Raw genomic sequence first — 3953 nt, 5'->3', positions numbered from 1 at the left:
TGAAGAATTTTCTTATAGCATGTCATGATGACAGCTTCTCCCACTATACACTCAAATTATAAAAGAAAAAAAAAAACAAAAATATTACTTTTTATTAAATGCACTCCGAAATGTGGCTAGCTTTCCCTCAGCAATATGTTCAATAACCTTATCTTATATCAGAGAAAAAAAAAAACCCCTTATATATGTACGCAATGAAAGGTTCAAAATAAAAACACTTTCATCATACACCTTTCAACAAAAACCTTTAAGCCTTGTTCTGAAAAAATGGAGCACAGCGATGAACTTTCTCCAAAAACAAACGTGGCCCTCATCGTCGGAGTTACCGGCATGGCGGGCATTAGCCTGGCTGAAGCTTTAAAGAGTCCCGAAGCCCTCGGCGGGCCGTGGACAGTGTACGGCACAGCCCGCCAACAAAAGCCGACATGGTTTCCGTCCTCAGCCACTATAGACCACTTCATCTCTTTCGACGCTTTAAGCTTCGAAGACACTCTTCAAAAACTCTCCCCCATATCACAACACGTCACGCGTCTCTTCTGGGTCGCCATCCAAGTCCGCGACACTGAAGAATCTAATATCAAAGCCAATTCGGTCATGCTCCAAAACGTGCTTAGAGTCCTCAACTCATCAAAAAACTCCTCCAAACTCCGCCACGTAACCCTCCAATCCGGCACGAAACGCTACATGGGGCCCATTTTCGACCCAACTCTCGGCGTCACCAAACTGGCCCATCCCGACCCGCCCTTCGAGGAAGACGCCGCGAGATTGCCATATCCAAACTTCTACTACGCTTTAGAAGACATCGTAGCCGAAAAAGGGCATTCCTTCACGTACTCCGTCCACCGTGCGTCGATCATACTTGGCGCTTCCGCGCGCAGCTTCTACAACATGCTGGTCACGCTCTGCGTCTACGCCTCAATCTGCGGGCACGAGAATCTGCCGTTCAGATATCCCGGCACGAAGTACACGTGGGAGCACTTGTGCGACGCGACTGACGCGCGCGTGCTGGCGCAGCAACACATATGGGCCGCCGTAACAGACAAGGCAAAGAACCAGGCCTACAACTGCACAAACGGCGACGTTTTCACGTGGAAGAGCATGTGGAAAGTGTTGGCCGAGATCTTCGGGTTGGAATTTGTGTCGTTTGGTGAGAAGAAGAAGAAGAAGAGTACTTGGATTGGGTTGAGATGATGAAGGGAAAGGAAAGTGTTTGGGAAGAGATTGTGGAGAGACATGGGCTGAACAAGACCAAAATGGAGGAGATTACTTGTTTTGAGGCAGCGAATACTGTTTTGCATTTTGAGTTTCAGTATGTTTGTAGCGTCAACAAGAGCAGGGAATATGGGTTTTTTGGTTATGCCAATACACTCAAGAGTGTTAGCATGTGGGTGGGACGGTTAAGGGATATGAAGATAATTCCCTAACTAATTATAGTTGAGCCTCCTTTTAGGTATGTTTTGTATGCATGTATTGTACAAATAAAGGTAGAGTGAATGTATATGTATTTTATTATATCTTGTTTTGTTTAATTTTTTGTCTACACATTGCAATATTTAGCGCACAAATGATTTTTTTTTTTTAGGTCCACAAATATATTAGGTTGTGTAAGTGGTATTAAGCATTCATAATTTCATATGTAAACTTGTAGTGTGTCTAACTGCAGTCATTATTTGGGAAGGAAGCTTTTGAGGTCTGAGACCTTGTTCGTGGTGACTTAGGCTAGGAAGGTTTGGAATAATTTCATTCCTGTGCTTCTTTTTGGAATTTCCTCCATGATAAGATCAGTTGAAAGAATGAGGGTTTTAGTTTGCTTTAGTTCCTTCCGTTTCTAGTAATTTAGACGAGACTTTAAATTATAGATTTCTGTTGGAGAGATTGTGCGGGGAATTTATTCACTAAACTGGATGTACCACATGTCACATACCACATCAGCATTCTTATGTGGCACATTATGTTTTTGTAAGGAATTAAACCGTTGAAAGAACCTTACACTATTTCTAAGCATTTAAGCATCATTTCGTTATTCAAAATATAGTTCAGGTCATATTCTTGAGTCTTAAATAACTCAAATTCTAAGGGAGTTTCTCTTATCGGTAGTGTTAGATTTTAATGTTGGTTGAGGTTAAAATCAAATTAAATTGAAAAAATATTTGGAACAAAGAGTTTTTAATACAAATTTAACGGCTAAAAATAGAAGATTACATACAGTTCATTTTTTTGGTCCAATTATAGAAGCTCTTAAATTCTAAAATGAATCTTTAAAAGCTTCCTTCATAAAAGTCGATTTTTTCTTTTTTTCCTGAGATCCACAACTTTAGAGTTTTGACCTTAAGCTGATTGAACCATCTAATGATACTTCCACTATAGGCCATTTTTTGTTCAAAAAAAAAAAAAAAAAACTTTGTTCCTGGTCCGAATTTAAAGAAGCTTCCTTCATTAGAGCTGTTTTACTCACTGTAATCTTAAACTTTCGTGAGTGCTTAGAACCGTTTTTAAAAACGGTTTTCACATGTTTCGATAAATAAAAAATGAAAATAAAAATGAAACGACGTTTGTTTAGTAAATGTTTTGAAAACGAAAATGAAAATGAAAACAGTGAAAATGATTTTTTGAAGGAATTAGAAAACAGTTGAAAGTTGTTTTCACTTTTCTGTTTTCATTTTTTAGTACTTATCAACAATAGTATAATATATTAATTAATAAACACGATTTCACTTTTTTATTATATTTAAAACAATCTCTTAAAAATCCAACCAAACGTAATTTCAGAATCGGTCTTAGAATGATTATCAAAATAATCTCATTTTTAATTTTTATTAAACATAAAATTATTTTAAAACTAATTCTAAACGCATCCTTCATATTTCAACTTTGACTTGGTTGAGTCATTTGCCACATCATTATCATATAAACTTGTTTCAGGTCTAAAAAGGACTTTTTTGTCATGTTTTTGTTTTCTTAGGGATTTATTTTAAACCTGATAATTTTCAGACCCAATGAATCATGTACAATAATGGCATGTTTACTTACCAGGATAGAAGAGTGAGTGGGGAATGGGAGTCAATCCCACGTTTACTTGCTATTTTTTATCCTGGAATGAGAGTGAGATTGGTGGGTCCCACTCAAATTTGGAATTGAGAAATGGGATTGGCATTCCCATGCCCCCCCCTTGGGATTGAGACTCTCATTCCTAATATTAATATTATACCCTTATTTTACTTATAAATACACAATTAAAAATAAAATTCAAAAAATAATAAATGCAACATATATTTATTATTTTATTTGTCTAATATTATAATATTAGCATAATTATTGTTAACTTTAATATAATAAATATGTACTTTATCTTTTAATAAATTAATAATATATTTTATTTTTAACACTATTTTTTATTTTTATTTATTTTATTTAATTTGTTAAAATTTATTTTTATATTTTAAATAGTTGTACAATTTATATTTATTATTTTAGTACCCAATTATTACACTAAATATTTTAATTATGATTAATTTTAATATAATAAGTACACAATATATTTTTTAAATTGAAAATATCAAATTGATTTAAAGGGTATATTAATATTTTTACACTTTTTCATTCTGATTTGGGGTGTAAGTAAATGTATGAATGAGATTTATAATGACTCCGATTCTGAATCCTATCACTAAATAAATAGTTTATTCTGACTCTGATTCTTCACTCCGAATCTTATCCACTATGAATCATGCCCACTATGATTCATGCTTATTCCGATTACGCGTAAGTAACATGCCATTAAAGCAGCTCCAAGCTAAGAAGACCCAACTGCTTTGAAGAAAATCCCCCCAAAATTAAGAAATGTGTCACTATTAACTCATTTGCGCTATCCTCTTTGAATTTTGCCTCTTACTTTAATATTTTAAATATTTTATAAAATCTTATATTGATTGAAATATAGTATAAATCTCAAT

At 34.5% G+C, this 3953-nt stretch overlaps 1 pseudogene; it reads left to right on the top strand.

The window, feature by feature from the left end:
* Positions 1-267: 267 nt before the first annotated feature.
* Positions 268-1424, top strand: LOC21384212 (annotated as a pseudogene).
* The last annotated feature ends 2529 nt before the right edge of the window (positions 1425-3953 follow it).

The sequence above is a fragment of the Morus notabilis genome, unplaced genomic scaffold, assembly GCF_000414095.1.
Source record: "Morus notabilis unplaced genomic scaffold, ASM41409v2 Scaffold2740, whole genome shotgun sequence".
NCBI lineage: Eukaryota > Viridiplantae > Streptophyta > Magnoliopsida > Rosales > Moraceae > Morus > Morus notabilis.
This window is presented reverse-complemented; position numbering and strand designations above follow the sequence as displayed.